This window comes from Scyliorhinus torazame, chromosome 29 (genome assembly GCF_047496885.1).
Source record: "Scyliorhinus torazame isolate Kashiwa2021f chromosome 29, sScyTor2.1, whole genome shotgun sequence".
NCBI classification, from domain to species: domain Eukaryota; kingdom Metazoa; phylum Chordata; class Chondrichthyes; order Carcharhiniformes; family Scyliorhinidae; genus Scyliorhinus; species Scyliorhinus torazame.
In genome coordinates this window covers 34,371,046-34,392,787 of record NC_092735.1, presented here as the reverse complement: position 1 = coordinate 34,392,787, position 21,742 = coordinate 34,371,046, and the positions used below count along the sequence as shown (strand labels likewise).

Here is a 21,742-nt window from a genome sequence, read left to right as displayed (position 1 = left end):
CCCTGAACACTCTGGTCTGGAAAAGACTGAGCTTCGCGTAGAACCTTCCACCGTCTCAAGTGGTCTGACAGCCACAACGAGTACTTTATTTTTAAGTGTAGTCGCCGTCCCGCTGTAGGACTCCCCACCGCCAATGTGCGCACGGCAAGATCCCGTAGACAGCCGACAGACCGTGTCCAGATAATCTACATTAGAGTTAATCGAGGGATCGTCTATTTATGGGAGTTTAGACGCCTGAGAGGGGATCTGATTGAAACGTGTAAAATCCTGACAGGCTGGGCAGACTGGGATTCAGGGAGGATGTTTTCCTCTGGCTGTTGGGGGTGGGGGGACGGGGGGGACCATTTCAGACTGAGATGAGGAGAAATTTCTTCTCTCAGAAGGCGGTGGACCTGTCGAATTCTCTGCCACAGAGGCTGGAGGCCAAGTCACTGAATATATTTAAGAAGGAAGCAGATAGAGTTCTAAGCTCGAAAGGCATCGAGGGATGTGGGGAGAGCTGGGATACAGTGATCAGCCATGATCATATTGAACGGCGGAGCAGGCTCGAGGGGCCGAATGGCTTCCTCCTGCTCCTATTTTCCGTCTTTCTATGAGCGATGTTAATTGAGGGATAAATACCAACTTGGACACAGGGGAGAACTTCCTTAATCTTCTTGCAAATAGTGCCTCAGATTTTCTTTACACCATTATGGACCATGACGAGCATTTGCAGTGATTGATGCTACAATTTGGAATTTTGGTTAACAGCGAGACAAGAGAAACTGGGGTTGTTCCTCTTCGAGCAGGAAGGGTTAAAGGGTGACTTAGCTCCACTGGAGCAAGAGGAAGCCGTTTGAACCTCTTTGGCTCTGTTTCTTCAAGCAGTCAGATTGCTTGCGACCCAACAGCACCGACCATTGCTCCATATCCCTCAGCACCTTTGATTAACAACAAAGGTATCAATCTCAGATTTACAAGGAACAATTGGCAGAACATTAATTTGGGCAGCACGGTGGCGCAGTGGTTAGCACTGCTGCCTCACGGCGCCGAGGACCCAGGTTCGATCCCGGCCCCGGGTCACTGTCCATGTGGAGTTTGCACATTCTCGTCGTGCCTGCGTGGGTTTCGCCCCCACAACCCAAAGATGTGCAAGGTAGGTAGATTGGCCACGCTGAATTAACAATAATAACAATCTTCATTAGTGTCACAAGTAGGCTTACATTAGCACTGCAATGAAGTTACTGTGAAAATCCCCTCGTCGCCACATTCCGGCGCCTGTTCGAGTACATGGAGGGCGAGAATTCAGAATGTCCAATTCCCCTAACAAGCACGCCTTTCGGGACTTGTGGGAGGAAACCGGAGCACCCGGAGGAAACCCACGCAGACACGGGGAGAACGTGCAAACTCCCCACAGACAGTGACCCAAGCCGGGAATCGAACCCGGGACCCTGGAGGCTGTGAAGCAACAGTGCTAACCACTGTTATATAATAATAATAATCGCTTATTGTCACAAGCAGGCTTCAATGAAGTTACTGTGAAAAGCCCCTAGTCGCCACATTCCGGCGCCTGTTCGGGGAGGCTGGTACAGGAATTGAACCCGCGCTGCTGGCCTTGTTCTGCATTACAAGCCAGCTGTTTAGCCCATTGTGCTAAACCAGCCTCTATTGCCCCCTTAATTGGAGGGGGGGGAGAGAGAGGGAGGGGAGGGGGAACATATTCTGTCGCGATTTTGAAAAGGGAATTGGATAGGTAATGAAAGTGGAGAAACTGATTGGCCAGCTTTTTCAAAGAGATAGCACAGAAAGGATGGGCCAAATGGCAGCAATGAGGAGTGAGTGAGGCAGATTCAGGATAGATGCATCAGGGGAGCAGGGTGTAGGAATCTGAAAATTCCCTTTTTGGCACAGGAAATCAGTGCAGAGTTTGGCGGCGCTCAACATTCCATTGGACACATTAGTATCCCGGCTTCGAGCGGAGGGAGACTGCACAGCGGCCGCCCAACTGAGCAAAGGGCAAGGCTCCGCCTTTAGTCCCACATCAGCCTTGTGTCTCGATGGGTTCCTCCCGTGTCCACCTCTCTCCCTCTCCTCCCCCCAGTCGGATCCACACAGTGTCCGGGCTGGACTTTCAACCAGCCCCCAGGGTCCTGAGCCTAAAATGCGAAATGTTGGCCGTCTATTCAACCGCGGAACGCTTCGCCCGATCCGCACCCAGGCACCAGCCACTTCTCCCGCAGGCCCACTGGCCAAGCCCTTCGACCATATCAACCGGACCACCGCAGCCACAGCTCTGACTGGGATTATGTGTGAGCCACAGAACTAACGTGCATTTATATAGCACCCCTAAAGAAGTTAGTGAGGGTGGGGATTCACCTCCAGCAGGACTGGAAGACCCCATCCGTGTGAAGGGCTGGAAGACCACGCCCTACAGGGACAAGTGACTGAAAGCTTGGCCAAAGAGGCAAGTTTTAAGAAGTATCGTAAGCGAGATGAGAGAGGGAGTGAGGGAATTTGATCGTACCGCAGTCCCAGCTCACCACGCACTGGGGTGGTGCAGTTATCAATTCTTCTTAATTGCACAGTCTGTCAGACTATAAATATCAGGTCTGTTTGTATCTCTGATCCTGATGTACTTGTGGTCGAGTGAGTTTCTGTGTCTCTTCCTCTGCCAATGTTCCTATGGCCAGGACACTGGGAACTCTAAAAAGTTTTTTTAATATAAATTTAAGAGTACCTAATTATGTCTTTCCAATGAAGGGGCAATTTAGCGCGGCCAATCCACCTAATCAGCACATCTTTGGGCTGTGGGGGTGAGACCCACGCAGAGAGAATGTGCAAACTCCACGTGGACAGTGACCCGGGGCCGGGATCGAACCCGGGTCCTCGGTGCCGTGAGGTAGCAGTGCTAACCACTGCGCCACCCTGGGAACTCTGAATGCTACTGGAAAAATAACACTCCCATTGATTGCAAAACTCATGGTGATGGGTAAGGCTGGACCTCCCCTTTATAAAACAAAAACTGCAATGCACTGAAAATAATTTGTTTTTATTGCAAATCATAGCTGGCTACCCCCGACATTGTGGGTTTATATAGCTGATCCAGGAAGGGTCAGAGTTCAGGGCCGGGTTATCAAAGCCCATTCGCCCTGTGCTGACATTTCATCACAAGAGCAGGGAGGATGCGAGTGCGGGTGGGCATGAGAGGGGTTTAACTAATTCCTTCTCTCCCTTCTTTCCTCGGTTCCAATCTCTCTCTCTCAGTCACACTCTCTATCTCTCTCTCTCCCTCTTCCACTCTCTCTCTCTCTCTCTCCCACTCTCTCTCTCCCACTCTCTCTCTCTTTCTCTCTCCCACTCTTTTTTTCTCTCTCTCACTCTTTCTCTCTTTTTCTCTCTCTCCCTCTCTCTTCCACTCTCTCTCCCACTCTCTCTTCCACTCTCTCTCTCACTCTCTTTCCCTCTCTCTCTCTTTCTCTCTCCAACTCTCTTCTCTCTCTTTCTCTCTCTCTCTCTCCCCCACTCTCTCTCTCTCTTTCTCTCTCCCACTCTTTCTTTCTCTCTCTCTCTCACTCTCTCTCTTTTTCTCTCTCTCCCTCTCTCTTCCACTCTCTCTACCACTCTCTCTTCCACTCTCTCTCTCACTCTCTTTCTCTCTCTCTCTCTCTTTCTCTCTCCAACTCTCTTCTCTCTCTCTCTCTCTCTCTTCCATTCTCTCTCACTCTCTCTCTTTCTCTCTCTCCCACTCTCTTTCTCTCTCTCTCTCTCTCCAACTCTCTCTCTTTCTCTCTCTCCCACTCTCTCACTCCCACTCTCTCTCTCCCCCACTCTCTCTTCCACTCTCTCTCTTTCTCTCCCACTCTCTCTCCAACTCTCTCTCTCCCATTCTCTCTCTCTCTCTCTCTCTCCCACTCTCTCTTCCACTCTCTCTCTCTTCTCTCTCTCAAGTTTCTTTTACTCTTGCTTTGAATTGCTTTCTCTTTTTCCGTCCTGGTTTTAACCCCACCTCGATTCTCTTGCCTCCTGAAGGCATCGATTGCTGCGCTAGGAGGGCAGATCTCTGGGTAACCTATTCAGCCAATGCCCGCTGGGACAAGTGGGCAAGGATTGTTCGAGGGAACAGATTATTGAGGTGTGGGCGGGCAGGGATTGCTGAGGTGAATGGGGGGGGGGGGGGGGGGGGGGGGTTATTGTGGCAATGAATTATTTTTTTAAAAAATAATAAATTTAGAGTACCCAATTCATTTTTTCCAATTAAGGGGCAATTTAGCGTGGCCAATCCACCTACCCTGCACATCTTTGGGTTGTGGGGGTGAAACCCACGCAAACACGGGGAGAATGTGCAAACTCCACACGGCCAGTGACCCAGAGCCGGGATCGAACCTGGGACCTCGATGCCGTGAGGCAACAGTGCTAACCCACTGTGCCACGTGGGGGTGAATTTTAATGAATTTTGTTTTTTATTCGTTCATGGGCATCGCAGGCTGTGCCAGCACTTATTGCCCGTCCCTAATTGCCCTAGAGGGGCAGTTAAAAGTCAACCACATTGCTGTGGGTCTGGAGTCACGTGTAGGCCAGACCGGGTAAGGACGGCAGATTTCCTTCCCTAAAGGACATTAGTGAAGCAGATGGGTTTTTACGACAATCGACACTGGTTTCATGGTCGTCATTGGACTTTTAATTCCAGATTTTTAAAATTGAATTCAAATTTCACCAGTGGTGGGATTCGAACCTGCATCCCCAGAGCGTTACTCCAGATTACTAGTCCAGCGACAATACCACTGCAGCACCGCCTTCCCAGCATGGGAAAGTGATTGTTGGGGTGAATGGGGAAGGTTATTGTTGGGGTGGGGGGGTTACTGTTGGGGTGGGGTATTGTTGGGGTGAATGGGGAGGGTTATTGTTGGGGTGAATGGGGAGGGGTATTGTTGGGGTGAATGGGGAGGGGTATTTTTTCGGTGAATGGGGGGTATTGTTGGGGTGAATGGGGAGGGGTATCGTTGGGGGTGAATGGGGAGGGGTATTGTTGGGGGTGAATGGGGAGGGGTATTGTTGGGGTGAATGGGGCGGGGTATTGTTGGGGTGAATGGAGAGGGGTATTGTTGGGGTGAATGGGGGGGTATTGATGGGGTGAATGGGGAGGGGTATTGGGGTGAATGGGGAGGGGTATTGTTAGGGTGAATGGGGGGTATTGTTGGGGTGAATGGGGAGGAGTATCGTTGGGGGCGAAAGGAGAGGGGTATTGTTGGGGTGAATGGGGGTATTGTTGGGGTGAATGGGGAGGGGTATTGTTGCGGTGAATGGGGGGGTATTGTTGGGGGTGAATGGGGAAGGTATTGTTGGGGGGGAATGGGGAGGGGTATTGTTGGGGTGAATGGGAAGGGTTATTGTTGAGGGGAATGGTGAGGGGTATTGTTGGGGTGAATGGGGGGGTATTGTTGGGGGTGAATGGTGAGGTTTATTGTTGGGGGTGAATGGGGAGGGGTATTGTTAGGGTGAATTGGGGAGGGTTATTGTTGGGGTGAATGGGGAGGGTTATTGTTGGGGGAATGGGAGGGGTATTGTTGGGTGAATGGGGAGGGGTATTGTTGGGGTGAATGGGGAGTGGTATTGTTGGGGTGAATGGGGTGGGGTATTGGGGTGAATGGGGAGGGGTATTGTTGGGGTGAATGGGGGATATTGTTCGGGTGAATGGGGAGGGGTATTGTTGGGGTGAATGGGTAGGGGTATTGTTGGGGGTGAATGGGGTGGGGTATTGTTGGGGTGACTGGAGAGGGGTATTGTTGGGGTGATTGGGGGGTATTGTTGGGGTGAATGGGGAGGGGTATTGTTGGGGTGAATGGGGAGTGGTATTGTTGGGGTGAATGGGGAGGGGTATTGGGGTGAATGGGGAGGGGTATTGTTGGGGTGAATGTGGGGTATTTTTTGGGTGAATGGGGAGGGGTATCGTTGGGGGTGAATGGGGAGGGGTATTGTTGGGGTGAATGGAGTGGGTTATTGTTGGGATGAATGGGGAGGGGTATTGTTGCGGTGAATGGGGGGTATTGTTGGGGTGAATGGGGAGGGGTATTGTTCGGGGGAATGGGGAGGGGTATTGTTGGGGTGAATGGGGAGGGTTATTGTTGGGGGGAATGGGGAGGGGTATTGTTGGGGTGAATGGGGGGTATTGTTGGGGGTGAATGGTGAGGTTTATTGTTGGGGGTGAATGGGGAGGGGTATTGTTAGGGTGAATGGGGAGGGTTATTGTTGGGGTGAATGGGGAGGGTTATTGCTGGGGGCAATGGGGAGGGGTATTGTTGGGGTGAATGGGGGGTTATTGTTGGGGGTGAATGGTGAGGTTTATTGTTGGGGGTGAATGGGGAAGGGTATTGTTGGGGTGAATGGGGAGGGTTATTGTTGGGGGGAATGGGGAGGGTTATTGCTGGGGGGAATGGGGAGGGGTATTGTTGGGGTGAATGGGGGGTTATTGTTGGGGGTGGATGGTGAGGTTTATTGTTGGGTGTGAATGGGAAGGGGTATTGTTGGGGTGAATGGGGAGGGTTATTGTTGGGGTGAATGGGAGGGTTATTGCTGGGGGGAATGGGGAGGGGTATTGTTGGGGTGAATGGGGGGTTATTGTTGGGGGTGGATGGTGAGGTTTATTGTTGGGTGTGAATGGGAAGGGGTATTGTTGGGGTGAATGGGGAGGGTTATTGTTGGGGTGAATGGGGAGGGTTATTGTTGGGGTGAATGGGGAGGGTTATTGTTGGGGTGAATGGGGAGGGTTATTGTTGGGGGGAATGGGAAGGGGTATTGTTGGGGTGAATGGGGAGGGGTATTGTTGGGGTGAATGGGGAGGGGGTTATTGTTGGGGGGAATGGGGAGTCAGAGATAGTTTTTTAAAATAAATTTTGAGTGCCCAATTCAATTTGTCCAATTAAGGGGCAATTAAGCGTGTCCAGTCCACCTACCCTGCAGATCTTTGGGTTGTGGGGGTGAGACCCACGCAGACACGGGGAGAATGTGCAAACTCCACACGGACAGTGACCCAGAATCGAACCTGGGACCTCGGCGCCGTGAGGCAACAGGTCTCACCCACTGCGCCACCGTGCTGAGGGCAGAGACGGCTGAGGTGACGAGTGGAGCAGAGACTTTGCGGGTGGAGGCAGGATTTGTAACTTGTGTCCAGATGCTCTTCACCGGGCAGTGCTGTGAATGGTGCAGTCAGGAAGAGACCTGTCTCCTGACTCAGGCAGGTTATAGAATCAATAAACCAACACGGGGCAGAGGAGTCCCATCTGTTGAACAAACTCTGCAAGGAGTAGAAGACCTGTGACCCCGAACACTGTCTCACGAGTTCACTGACACATCGGTCAGGGCTGTGACTCACAACGTTCTTCCTCCTCTTAACGGCGGGTCTTGTGAATGCCAGTGTGAGGGGATTACCAATGATTGCAGAGACCCAGTTTCATTCTCTTGGCTGTTCTAAGCCAGGGCTGGTTTAGTTCAGTGAGCTAGACAGCTAGTTTGTGAAGCAGAACAAGGCCAGCAGCGCGGGTTCAATTACCGTACCAGCCTCCCCGAACAGGCACCGGAATGTGGCGACTAGGGGCTTTTCACAGCAACTTCATACTTGTGACAATAAAAGGTTATTATTATTAAGCCTCACACAGTGACGTTTATTAAGTAGGAAAGGGAGCAGAGTTGGGGGCCGTGTTTATTTCTGCCCTCGCTGCACTGCTCCATCCCAATTCCCCCCTCTAAACCCCCCAACAAATGGTCCAGTAGCGCACTCTCCAAACCTCTGGCCTCCCATTCTGTCGGCCGCCTCAAGGCCTTCACAGAGCAAGAGTTCCCCCGTCGCCCAAAGCCACCGCCTCACGCTGGCCCTGCAGCCATAATCCTCTCAGCGACCTTCAGCCGAGCGGGCGGACTTCACGTGCGAGCCCAGATCAGCTCTTTGACTGTGAGGGCTTCGCAGCTGAATTTGATCCTGTCCTCCTCTGAGGCTTTCCAGTAATAATAATAATCGCTTATGAAATGAAAATCGCTTGTCACAAGTAGGCTTTAACGAAGTTACTGTGAAAAGCCACATTCCGGCGCCTGTTCGGGGAGGCCGGTACGGGAATTGAACCCGCGCTGCTGGCCTTGTTCTGTATTACAAGCCAGCTGTTTAGCCCACTGTGCTAAACCAGCCCAGTAGGGAGGGGCCCTGGAAAGTACACGAGCCCCTTCTTCCCAGTTTCCCAATCGCAATGGCTGAGGCCTTATAGTCATCTTCCTGAATGGCTGCTGCAACAACAACTGACATTTATGTTTTGAAAGGTGAAGGAACTTGCATTTATATAGCACCTTTCATGAATTCAGGATATCTCGAAACACTTTACAGCCAATGAAGCATCATAGAATCAAAGAATTTGCAGTGCAGAAGGAGGCCATTCAGCCCATCGAGTCTCCACCAGCCCTTGGAAAGAGCACCCTACCTAAGCCCCACACCTCCACCCTGTCCCCATCTCACCATTTTTGGACACTAAGGGCAATTTAGCATGGCCAATCCACCTAACCTGCACATCTTTGGACTGTGGGAGGAAACCGGAGCACCCGGAGGAAACCCACGCAGACACGGGGAGAACGTGCAGACTCCGCACAGACAGTGACCCAAGCCGGAATCGAACCTGGGACCCTGGAGCTGTGAAGCAACTGTGCTAACCACTGTGCTACCGTGCTGCCCTTTTGTGAAGTGTAGTCACTGTTGTAAGCGAGGAAAGTCACACAGCGAGATCCCACAATCTTCAACATCTCTATGTCCCCAAGACATTTCATAGCACTGCTGCCTCACAGCGCCAGGGACCCGGGTTCGATTCCCGGCTTGGGTCACTGTCTGTGCGGAGTCTGCACGCTCTCCCCGTGTCTGCCAGTGCCGCTAAGTTCCCACTGGGCAGTCAGCGGCGGCGTGCAGGCTACGGCAATGTCGGTCTGTGCCTGGCTGCCTTGACCCCAAGGCCCACCTCCTAGCCACCCCCCGCTACTCTATCCGGCCTTGGCAGACACCCCCGTTCCCCCCCTGGCTAGCGGCACAACTGCCTGCTCACGATGGCGCTGTTTGACACAGTTTGTACCCTTTCCCGCACCCTCAACAGCCACGGATTTGAAATACCACAAGTGAACCTCGCCGTCGCTAATTTCTCCTGGCGGAGGCTGAGCATCGCTCTCTGTTTTTACTTCATATTTCCAGCATCTGCAGTATTTTGCTTTTAAGACCATAAAAGGAGTAGGCCACTCAGCCCATCCACCATTCAATGAGATCCTGACTGATATGATGTGGTAATCCTCAACTCCACTTTTCTGCCTTATCCCCATCACCCGCGCGGTAGCACAGTGGTTAGCACTGTTGCTTCACAGCGCCAGGGTCCCGGGTTCGATTCCCGGCTTGGGTCACTGTCTGTGCGGAGTCTGCACGTTCTCCCCGGGTCTGCGTGGGTTTCCTCCGGGTGCTCCGGTTTCCTCCCACAAGTCCCGAAAGACGTGCTTGTTAGGTGAATTGGACATTCTGAATTCTCCCTCTGTGTACCCGAACAGGCGCCGGAATGTGGCGACTAGGGGCTTTTCACAGTAACTTCATTGCGGTGTTAATGTAAGCCTACTTATGACACTAATAAAGATTTTAAATTTCCCTTACTGATTAAAAATCTCTCCCAGCCTTGAGCATACCTAACGGCCCAGCTTCTACACGGGGAGAACATGCAGACCCCGCACAGACAGTGACCCAGCGGAGAATCGAACCTGGGACCCTGGCGCTGTGAAGCCACAGTGCTATCCACTTGTGCTACCGTGCTGCCCACTAAACCCTGCGAGAGAAGTGTTCCTCCTGATCTCTGTCTTAAATGGACGACCCCTTATTCTGAGATGATGCCCTCTGGTCCTAGACTCACCGACAGGGCGAGAACAGGTGATGATAGCCCAGTTTTGAGGATCAGTGCCAGGGCGATGGGTTTTTATTGAAGCAAGGATGAAAGCGAGAGGAGCAAAATTGTGCTGGAGAAAGCCCCGGGAGTTTATGGGAGACAATAGCAGAAACATTCAGAGACGCATTAGCCAGCTCTCGATAAAATAGAGGCTCATGAAAGCACATGGAGAGACGGAGAGAGGAGGCTAGAGGTGAGAGAGGGATCGACCATCAGCCAACAAGCTTTCTCATGTGACTTGTTCAACATAAAATCTTCATCTGTTCCCAGTTAAGCCTCACAAATCTCGGTGCCTCTCTGAAGCTATAACAGTCACTGTTTAACTGTTCCTATTAAATGTGTCCATGCACTCGGCAACACTTCATGCACTTTTTCTTTTGTTCCCTGAATGTGAGATGGTGTTGTGAAGGCACTCTCTCTCTCTGCTATAAAACTACACTGCTCAGCTTGCACTGTCATTTCAGGTGTTGGCTGTGGCTCAGGGTGTCACAATCATGTCTCGGAGTCAGAGGTTGTGGGTTCAACCCCTGTAGTGTTACCTGCGTAGTCCATAACACGTGTTACTCAATCCTTGGCTGATGGTGAGGTCCTCTGAACCTTGCTGAAGAAAACTCGGAACTCGTCCAGTAACAACAAAGGTTTATTGAGTAACTATAACTATTAATGCGTGAGTTCTTTACCTTAACATGGGAACTAGGAATTGGATAACAAAGATTTAACAATTGTAACTAAATGTAACTCCACTAACTATATGTGTGATTCTGATGTTTCCCTGTTCACAGCACACCCGAGAGAGAGACAGAGACCCTGTGTGGCTGCCCTTTATGCCCCTGTTGGTCCAGCCCTCTGGTGATCATGTGGTGCTGCTATCTACCCATTAACCCCTTGTGTGCATGCACCTACAGAGATCACCACATCTCCCCCTTTTTTATGTGCTACAGGTTTTCTGTATGGTGTAACGAAAACTAAACAAACATAATGAATTAAGTCAACTGGGAACAGATAAAACAAGTAACGCTGTGTCCAGAATGGGATGGTATTAATAACTGTACAAAGTCAATCAACGTTTTAAAAGTCCAATTCTAATGAAAAAGTTTGTGAGTCCAGACTGTAGCGTTTGATCAGGTGGTTCGCCTGTCGTTGAGGTGGCAGTGTTGATGTCGCCATGTCGTTGTGACCGTCAGTGTTTATGTGTGTCCGCGAGGACATCGGGAGACATCGGAATGGTCGAAGTAAGTTGACGTTAGTAGCGGACTTTCTTTTGTGCTTGCAGTGTGGACCCCGTATGTCATCGTTTTTGCAGCTGGGTTGGGTGATTGCTGCGGCGCAGACACAAAATCACCAGATCTGTTGTTGTGGTTTTGTTCACTGCTTTGACCAACAGCGGGTAGACATATGTCTGCTGCTGGCTGCTCATACAAGGCAGATAGACCGTCATAGTCTTCCTGGTTCACGGCTGTCGCTCCAGAGTCGTCGCTTGTGGCCATTCTGGAGCCTGTCAACGAGCTCGCTATGGAGGCCGGTATCGCTCCCTCAGTGGAGTCAATCTGTGCTCTCTGCGTGGCGTCGCCTTCTGCGAGGATATATGACATGTGGTTGTCATCCATTTTGTCGACGAGCTGCCATGTCGTCAGGGTACTGGATTCTCCCACCAGGAGACTGGTACGGGACTTGGCAGCCATGTTGCTGCTGCAATGACCATCAGATCCGGAGAACTGATCCATGGCTAGGTGGCATTCGTCAGCGAGCAAATCATCGCTTCTTGTCAAGGATGTGTCATGGTGCTCTATTTGTCCAATGAGGAACTCATCCTCTGAGTAATCATCGTCAATGAACAAATCTTTTGCTATGGACTTGTCATTGTGCTCTTCTCTTTGGGTGTTGCAAACGGTCTCTTTGGGTGTTGCAAACGGTATGTTTCAGGGTGCTGCGGCAGTGATCGTTAACTGTAAGTGGAGGCTCGAGCTTCATTCTGTCGCTGGGGAAAATAATATTTTGTTTTGAGACTTTAAACCCCTTTTTGTTCATTTTCGGGCATTTTGGATGAGGCGTGGTGATGTAAGGTTCCTCGGTTACCGTAACCGTGTCCACACCGTAGGAGTCATCATAGGCAAGGTCATCGTTTTCGGACAGGTAATCATTGAATATTGGTTGGCGGTCCATAGATGCCACGTTCTGAATGTCGCAGGGTCTTAGTTGTTGTCCCATGGAAGTCATCTGCAGCACAGCTCGACATTTGAAGGCATAGTGGTTGTACTTTCCACACCTCAGGCACTGTTTGCCACAAGCTGGACATTGCCCTTTTAAGTAGGTGTGTCCGCAGTTATGACACGTCATGACGCCGTCCTGGCACGTTCGCGCATGCGCAGTAGCGTTCTCAGCCGGTTCCAGTCTCCGTGCGAACTGCGCATGTGTGTGGGCCACTTGCTGTTTCACGCGTGCGGGATTGCCGGTGGAGGAGCGCCTTCGAGAAGCCTGGGCCACCATTTTGACTGCTCCAACCTCGTGGTGGAGGCCTTGGTCCCGGTAAGTAAACTGTTGATATTGTGCTTCAGTGATTTCATGAGCAGAACATAGTTGTGTAGCCATTTCCAGATCAAGGTTTTTGTGCTTAAGGAGAGATTTTCTGAGTCCCGCATCAGAAATGCCACTGACAACCTGGTCTCTGATGAGGGAGTCACGGAGAGTCTCATAATTACAGGATTGGGCCAGCAGCTTTGAGTCAGTTGCTGCTGAATGATTCTCCTGGTCTCTGTATACGCCTGGTGAACTTGAAGCGTTCAAATGTTTCATTCACCTCCGATTTGCAGTGGGTATCGAATTTTTTTATAATTGTGTCCCACTTATTCTTGTCCTCCCCTTCGGCATAGGTAAATGAGTTGTATATCTCCATGGCCGGTTTCCCTGCCGCAGCTAAGAGGTATGAATTTTTTTTTTAAATCTGGCGCAGCGGTCATGTCCTTAATTTCCAGAAACAAATTAAATTGTTGCAGAAAAATCTTCCAATTATACTGGAGATTACCAGAGGTTCTGAGGTGTTCTGGAAGTGATTCCATCTTACCGGTTTGTGCCCGAGAGATCCGAGTGTAGCGATGCCTTCCTTGGCCGAATATCTTATCCGAGTTTTTTTCTTTTTTTTTTTTTGTTTTCTCTTGTCTGTCGAACCTAAGCTAGCTAGTTTCTATCTTCGTTGTTAAGGCCAATACACTCCGTGGTACCATGTAGTGTTACCTGCGTGGTCGACAACACGTGTTACTCAATCCTTGGCTGATGGTGAGGTCCTCTGAATCTTGTTGAAGAAGACTCGAACTCGTCCAGTAACAACAAAGGTTTATTGAGTATAGCTATTAATGCGTGAGTTCTTTAACTTAACATGGGAACTAGGAATTGGATAACAAGATTTAACAATTGTAACTAAACGTAACTCCACTAACTATGTGTGTGATTCCCTGTTCACAGCACACCCGAGAGAGAGAGACCCCGTGTGGCTGCCCTTTATGCCCCTGTTGGTCCAGCCCTCTGGTGATCATGTGGTGCTGCTATCTACCCATTAACCCCTTGTGTGCATGCACCTACAGAGATCACCACAACCCCCACTCCAGGGACTGAGCGCAAATTCCCAGTTACTCACTGAGGCAGTGCTGCAAGGTCAGGAATGCCAACTGTCAGTTCAGATATTAAATTGAGGCTGCGCCCGTGCGCTCGCTCTCTCTCTCACACTCTCTCCATCTCTCTCACACACTCTCTCCATCTCTCCCTCCACTCTCTCTTTCTCCCTCACTCTCTGCCCCACTCTCTCTCTCCCAATCTCTCTCTTCCATTCGCTCTCTCCCAATCGCTCTCTCCCAATCGCTCTCTCAGTCTCTCTCTCTCACACCTTCTCTCTCTCTCTCTACCACACACACTCTCTCTTTCTCTCTCTCTCTCTCCTGCTCAATGCTGCTGTTCATGTCCCACATTAGACCCCACTCACCCTACACTTCACCTCACTCTCTCTCTTTCTCTCTCTCCCACTCGCTCTCTCCCTCTCTGTCTCTCCCTCTCTCTCCCTCTCTCTCTCTCTCTTCCAAACTCTCTCTCTCTCAATGCTGCTATTCATATCCCACATTAGACTCCACTCACCCTACACTTCACCTCTACTGATCAACATACCCATCTAACCTGTCCTCAAATGCATCTACACTATTAGCTTCAACCTTCTCGAGGGTAATTAGGAAATGGGTAACCCATGCTGGCCTAACCACTGACACCCTACTGGATAGAAACAGACCCTACTCCTTGAGAGGTAAATATTGGCAAGGCCACTAGGGACAACCCCCCCACGCTTTTCTTCAAAATAGTGGCCATGGGGTCTTTCATATTCACCTGAGCAGGTCAACAGGACCTCTGTTTAACGTCGTATCTAAGAGTCCGTGCCTCTGACGGTGCGCGCCACCCCAACATTGAGTCTTGATTTGTTTTGTGCTGAAGCGGTAAATGACCCCGGAACCTTCTGGTTCAGAGGTCAGTGGGGTCCTCAGTGAGCGCCGGCTGGCAAGGTCCCCGAACCTCACTGCTGCCCTGAAATCTTGCCAGAGAGGCTGGTTGCCAAGTGAGGGCTGGATCTGGATTGGCTGCGATGCCTTCCATGGTACATCAGGAAGATGATGCACAGGTAATGTCACTGGACTAGTAACCCAGAGGCCCAGGCTAACGTTCTGGGGACAGGGGTTCGAATCTCAGCACAGCAGCAGGTGAAATTTGAGTTCCGCTAATAAATCTGGAAAAAGCTGAAGATTACATCCCGATTTAGATGGGCTGGGTGATGTAGACGGGCTGGTCAGACGGGCAGAAGGGTGGCAAATGGAATTTAACCCTGAAAGTGTGAGGTGATGCACTTTGGTCGGACTAACAATGTCAGGGAATACACAATGAACAATCGGACCCGAGGAAGTGCAGAGGAACAGAGGGACCCTGGGAGCATGTACATAGATCCCTGCAGGCAGCAGGATAGGTAGTTAAGAAGTTTAAGAAGCTTATGGGAGACCGGCAGGGTGGCGCAGTGGTTAGCACTGCTACCTCACGGCACCAAGGACCCGGGGGTTCGATCCCGGCCCCGGGTCACTGTCCACATGGAGTTTGCACATTCTCCCCGTGTCTGCTTGACCAGAGTTAACAGTTTTGATTGAAATGTTAGAATAAATTCTGGTGGGCTCCATTAATTGGAGATTTCTTAGACGCCTTTGTCCTTCTCAATTAAGCCTCTGGTCTCTCTTTCCTTGGGCCCCCTGCCTCTCTCTCCCCAAATCCTTTCCACTATCACTTGAGGTATCCAGCCCCTCTCATCCTTGCCCCTCTTCTGCTCTGCCTCCTACCCCTCCCTCTCCTGCCCCTACCCCTCCCTCTCCTGCCCCTACCCACCTCCCTGCTGCCCCCTATCCCCGCACTCTCCCTCCCCTGCTCCTACCCTCCCTCCACTATTCCCTCCCTCTCCTGCCCCTACCCCTCCCTCTCCTGCCCCTCCCCATCCCCTGCTGCCCCTACCCCTCTCCCTGCTGCCCCCTACCCCCGCACTCTCCTTCCCCTGCCTCCTACCCCTCCTCCTCCTGCCCCTACCCTTCCCTCTCCTGCCCCTACCCCTCCCTCTCCTGCCCCTACCCATCTCCCTGCTGCCCCCTATCCCCGCACTCTCCCTCCCCTGCCCCTACCCTCCCTCCACTATCCCCTCCCTCCCCTGCCCCTACCCCTCCCTCTCCTGCCCCTACCCCTCCCTCTCCTGCCCCTACCCCTCCCTCCCCTGCCCCTACCCTCCCTCCACTATCCCCTCCCTCTCCTGCCCCTACCCCTCCCTCTCCTGCCCCTACCCCTCCCTCTCCTGCCCCTACCCTCCCTCCACTATCCCCTCCCTCTCCTGCCCCTACCCCTCCCTCTCCTGCCCCTACCCCTCCCTCCCCTGCCCCTACCCTCCCTCCACTATCCCCTACCTCTCCTGCCTCCTACCCCTCCCTCTCCTGCCCCTCCCCACCCCCTGCTGCCCCTACCCCTCTCCCTGCTGCCCCCTACCCCCGCCCCCTCGCTCCCCTGCCCTACCCTCCCTCCACTATCCCCCCTCCTCCCTCTCCCGCCTCCTGTCTCTATCTCTCCTCGCTCCTGCCCCCTCTCCCAGGCCCCAGCACTGAATCCGTTTTCGCTGCCTGCTGTTTTATTTGCCACTCTGCCTCCACCTCGACGGCCTCTTGCTCCGACATTGTTTCCAGGATTGTTACAGCACGAAGCTGCCTTTTGTGGTCTGACCGAGAATGTTTAAAGCTGGAATTAAATTGATGCAATCTGTTCCACTGGTGGACTGAGTGCTTCCAGCTGTGTCTGTGTGCTCCTGTCGATCGCTATTCTTGATGCCCTCTCCGTAACAGGGTGTTTACCCAAATGCTTTGTCTTTTGCACAACTCACCCCTCACCCACTTTTAGTTTGAAAACAAGATAGTTCTGACTTTGTCCCTTCTCCAGACCCATTAAACTGACAATATTGATTAAACTGTGAGGCGCAGGGCAGCACGGTGGCGCAGTGGTTAGCACTGCTGCCTCACGGCACCGAGGTCCCAGGTTCGATCCCGGCTCTGGGTCACCGTCCGTGTGGAGTTTGCACATTCTCCCCGTGTCTGCGTGGGTTTCGCCCCCCACAACCCAAAGATGTGCAGGGTGGGTGGATTGGCCACGATAAATTGCCCCTTAATTGGGAAGAATAAACTGCAAGTGCAGCGGAACCATTTTACTACTCTGGGGCTCAGCGAAAATGCCCGAATACAGATTTTGGAATTTTCCCTCACTCCCCAGTTTCCAGCAGACTGTATCCTCACCTCTTGAGTCGAAAAGTCACATTCCCAATCCACAGGCTGGAGTCCATAATCCAGAATTGCTCTCCCATTGCAGTACTGAGTGAGTGCCGTTGGAGGCGCTGTCTTTGGGACGGGGCATTAAACGCTGGCACCCACTCCGCGGAGCATGTCAAAGATCTCACAGCTGCTATTCATGGAAGAGCAGGGAGACCCTCACCTGTGCTGACCGACGTTTATCCCTCGAATATAGCTGCTGCTGGTGGCTCCTCCTACCAGGGGACCCGCTGTTAGGATGTGTCGCCCTTGCCTGTCTCGCTCCACCCTCACGCGCACAGTGGAGCTCGCCTGCAATCGCCCAGTGAGGTCCATCGTCCAACTATGCCGAGATTAGGACCATAGAATAGAATCATAGAATCTTTACAGTGCAGAAGGGGGCCATTCATCCCATTGTGTCTGCACCGACCCTCTGAAAGAGGACCCTACCTAGGCCCACACCCCCGCCCTATCCCCGTACCCCACCTAACCTGCACATCCCGGAACACTAAGCGGCAGGTTTATCACAACCAACCCACCTAACCTGCACATCTTTGGACTGTGGGAGGAAACCGGAGCACCCGGAGGAAACCCACGCGCACACGGGAAGAACGTGCAGACGCTAGACAGGCACACACCCGAGGCCGGAATCGAACCCGTCTCCGTGGCACTGCGAGGAAGGTAGTTGACCCCCCTTTCCCCCGCCCTCTACTTTCCCCTCCAGCTGAGATCTCTGCCGCTTTCCCGCTCTAATCAAATGGCTGAAACCCTGAGATTTTTCTTCCCTGGTTGTCACTTTCTCAGAGTACTTTTCCGTCCTTGCGATTTCAAACACCCCGTCGCTGGTCTTAGGGTCTGGAAGTGGAATTTTTTAGCACACAGCTCAGTATCCACATTTCAAAGGCCTCTGTTTCCATTCACAGATTTGTCCAGGTGTCTGGGGCACGGAGGAAAGTGGATAGAATGGAGCATCTTCACAGGTTTTTTTTCCTTGTTACAAACTTGAGTTTTCTTGAGTTGCGAATACTTGTTTCATTTTCACACAATTACTTCTGACGATCCCTGTCCTTCCTCTAACTCCAGCATCGCATTTTCTGTACTTATTTGTCCCCAGTAGACAAGTCCATCAAGTTCCAGATCGAGACCATCCACTTCAACCTTCACACTGTTTTCTAATGTCTTCTAATAACTACCATTGATTTTGTCCTCTTGCACTTCATACTCCAACCCATATTCTAAGCTTCTAAACTCTGCACGATCTACAATATTTGTTGATGTTGCCTTGGCGAGTTCCTGCAGTGCATCTTATGGATGGTACTCACGGCTGCCACTGTGCGTCAGTGGTGGAGGGAGTGAATGTTGGAGGTGGTAGATGGACTGCTGATCAAGCTGGGCTAATTTGTCCTGGATGGTGTCGAGTTTCTTAAGCGTTTTGGGAGCCGCACTCCTCCAGGCAAGTGGAGAATATTCCATCACCTCGCATACCGCCACAACCGGTCCACAGCAGACGCCATCTCCCTAGCCCTACACTCATCCCTGGAGCATCTCGGCAACAAGGACTTCTCCGTCAGACTCCATCCATTGACCTGCGTCAGACTCCATCCAGCTCCACCTTCGACACCACAATCCCAGCCAAGCTCACATTAAAATTCCAAAACCTAGGACTTTGCTCCGTCCTGTGCAACTGGATCCTCGACTTCTTGACTGACAGACCACAATCAGTAAAGATAAACAACAACACCTCCAGATAGTCCTCAATACCGGGGCCCCACTAGGCTGCATACTTAGCCCCCTACTATACCCCCTGTACACACTCGACTGTGTGGCAAAATTTGGCTCCAACTCCATCTACAAGTTTGCTGATGACACTACCATAGTGGGTCCGATCTCGAACATCGATGAGTCAGAGTAGAGGATGCAGTTAGAGGATCTAGTGGCATTTATACTTCAACACATATTCTTTTTTTTTTAAATAATGAATTTAGAGTACCCAATTCATTTTTTTTCCAACTAAGGGGCAATTTAGCCAATCCACCTAACCTGCACATCTTTGGGTTGTGGGGGTGAAACCCACGCAAACACGGGGAGAATGTGCAAACTCCACACGGACAGTGACGCAGAGCTGGGATCGAACCTGGGACCTCGGTGAGGCAGCAGTGCTAACCGTGCTGCCCCTCCAACCTATATTCTAAGCTTCTAGATTCTGAATGATCTACGATAGTGCTGGGTGTAACAACAACAATCTCTCCCTCAACATTAGCAAAACTAAGGAGCTGGTCATTGACTTCAGGAAGCGAAGTATCGTACACACCCCTGTCTGCATCAACGGGGCCGTGATGGAGATGGTTGACAGCTTCAAATTCCTGGTTGTGCACATCACCAACAATCTGTCCTGGTCCACCCACATCAACACTACCACCAAGAAAGCACAACAGCGCCTGTACTTCCTCAGGAAACTAAGGAAATTCGGCATGTCCACATTGACTCTTACCAATATTTACAGATGCACCATAGAAAGCATCCTATCAGGCTGCATCACAGCCTGGTATGGCAACTGCTCGGCCCAAGACCGCAAGAAACTACAGAGAGTCGTGAACACAGCCCAGTCCATCACACGAACCTGCCTCCCAACCATTGACTCTGTCTACACTTCCCGCTGCCTGGGGAAAGCGGGCAGCATAATCAAAGACCCCTCACACCCGGCTTATTCACTCATCCAACCTCTTCCATCAGGCAGGAGGTACAAAAGTCTAAGAACACGCGCTTATCAGCTTCAAAAACAGCGTCTTCCCCGCTGTTACCAGACCCCTGAATGACCCTCAGATGGACCATATGGACCATGCCTTCTCTACTGAGAGGCACTAAACTCCGTAAGCTTCACCCGATGTCTGTGTCTATGTATTTACATTGTGTAATTATCGTACGTCCTATGTTTTTTCATGTATGGGGTGATCTGCCTGGACTGTACGCAGAACAATACTTTTCACTGTACCTCGATACACGTGACAATAAATCAAATCCAAATCCAATCCAATACACACTCCTGACTTGAGCCTTATGGGCTGGCTTTGTGGAATCATGGAGGTGCGTGAGTCACAGCCTCTGACCTGCCCTTTGATGCACAATCAATAACTCTCGAGACAAAGGGGAGTCATATCTAATCGGCTTTAATCAGCTAGAGCTGTACCCAGCAGCGATGATACAGAAAGTGAAGGCTGCTGGGACGGCATCGGTTCTTATACCCCGCCTCTCAGGGCGGGGCTATGTTCATTAGCCAATGGTAGACCCCTAGGTCTAGCCAATGGTCATTCACCTCTCAGGTACTGCAATACCTGGTATTACCACACCCTTGTAGCCACAGTATTTATATAACTCTAGTTATATGGGCAAGGTATGGGTAACAAACAATTTAAAAAAAAAATACAGCTCCACTCAGATGGGAATGTCCATACTTAATAAAAACAAAATATGGAGTGTACTACATTGCCAAAATATAAACCATTTTTGATTTGGGTTTACATCTGAGTTCATCTCTGATATTGGAAGAAGTTCATGGTCCTAATTCTGTAAGGCCCCCTGGAGAATTTTAGAGGCTAAGGTTCCCATGGCAACCATGCCTTCATTTCCTGTTCTCAGGGTCTGAGGCCCCCACTCCCAATTGGTCACTTCCTCCTGGTTTATTAATAGCCTCGCAGTTTTCCTTTCCGTTCAGATTAGGAACTTGGGATGCAGTGATTCTGAAACCTGCAAACGGTGACTGTGTCTTTGCTTCTCCGCGGTGAATTCCCAACACGTCATGACTTGCGACGCCTTGTTACAGCCGGAAGTGTTAGTTAGGCCAACACAAAAGCATGCACTTATATAGCGCGTTAACATAGTGAAACTTCCCAAGGTGCGCCATCGGATCATTATCTCATGGAGGTAGTCATGAGCTTTTGGAACTATCTTCCCCAGAGAGTGGCAGAGGCAGGGTCATTGGATATTTTTCTGGCAGAGGTGGATTTCTTTCTTCTTTTAACAAATTTAGAGTATTCAATTTTTTTTCCAATGAAGGGCAATTTGGCGTGGTCAATCCACCTACCCTGCACATCTTTGGGTTGTGGGGGTGAAACCCACGCAGACACGGGGGGAATGTGCAAACACCACACGGACAGTGACCCGGGGCCGGGATCAAACCCGGGTCCCCGGCGCCGTGGGGCGGCAGCGCTAACCGCTGTGCCACCGTGCCGACCATGGCAGAGGCAGATAGATCCTTGACGGAAAAGGGACTGAAGGGGGTCACTGTCCGTGTGGAGTTTGCACATTCTCCCTGCGTGGGTCTCGCCACCACAACCCAAAAAGATGCACAGGGTATGATTGGCCACGCTAAAGTGCCCCTTAATTGGGGGAAAAAAAGAATTGGATGCTCTAAATTTTAATAAAAGGGACTGTAGGGATTTTGAGGGTAGGTGGGAATGTGGCATTGAGGATACAGTCAGATCCTAACCCACAACCACTACCGTCTAGAAGGACAAGGGCAGCAGACACATGGGAACACCACCGCCTGGAGGTTCCCCTCCAATTCACTCACCATCCTAACTTAGAAATATATCGCCCGTTCCTTCACTGTCGCTGGGTCAAAACCCTGGAACTCCCCCTCTAACAGCACTGTGGGTGTACCTACACCTCAGGGACTGCAGCAGCTCAAGAAGGCAGCTCACCACCACCATCTCAAGGGGCAATTGGGGATGGGGAATATATGTTGGGCCAGCCAGCGATGGCTACATCCCGCAAATTCATTATTAAAAAGCCATGATCTTGTGGAATGGTAGAGCAGGATCGAGGGGCCGAATGGCCTACTCCTGCCCTTAACACGCACGCTTGTAAGTAAAATTTGACACTGAACTATGCGAGGAGATATTAGGACTGTTGACCAAAAATAAAGATCTGGGTTTCAAGGAGTGAATTCCAATCTTCGAGGCCAGGCAGCTA

At 51.1% G+C, this 21,742-nt stretch overlaps 1 protein-coding gene across 1 annotated transcript in view; it reads left to right on the top strand.

Moving 5' to 3' along the window:
• LOC140404035 (tetraspanin-4-like) overlaps positions 1–21,742 on the top strand; it is a 61,725-nt gene that overhangs the window by 775 nt on the left and 39,208 nt on the right. The gene's annotated exons all lie outside the window — the stretch shown is intronic.